This window comes from Phaethon lepturus, unplaced genomic scaffold (genome assembly GCF_000687285.1).
Source record: "Phaethon lepturus isolate BGI_N335 unplaced genomic scaffold, ASM68728v1 scaffold45092, whole genome shotgun sequence".
Classification (NCBI taxonomy): domain Eukaryota; kingdom Metazoa; phylum Chordata; class Aves; order Phaethontiformes; family Phaethontidae; genus Phaethon; species Phaethon lepturus.
Window position 1 is genome coordinate 1 of NW_010524934.1, and position 261 is coordinate 261.

Here is a 261-nt window from a genome sequence, read left to right on the forward strand (position 1 = left end):
TCCTCCTGGCACAGCCCGTTTCCTTCCCTACCCGGGAAGGGCAAAGCCCAGTTTGCCCGGAGGCAGGTCTGAGCGCGGGCAGGACCAGGCTACGAGATGCTCTAGGTGGAAGAGGGGGTGCTGAGAAGTTCCCAAAAGCATCGAGGGCTTGAACGCTGCCGCCCGGAGCTGGCCTGGCCCGCTAGGCAGGGGTGCTCGAGCCCGTTTGCTTTTTCACAGCCTGCAGCAGGTCCTGGACAGGAGGTGGGAAGGGGGGCGAGC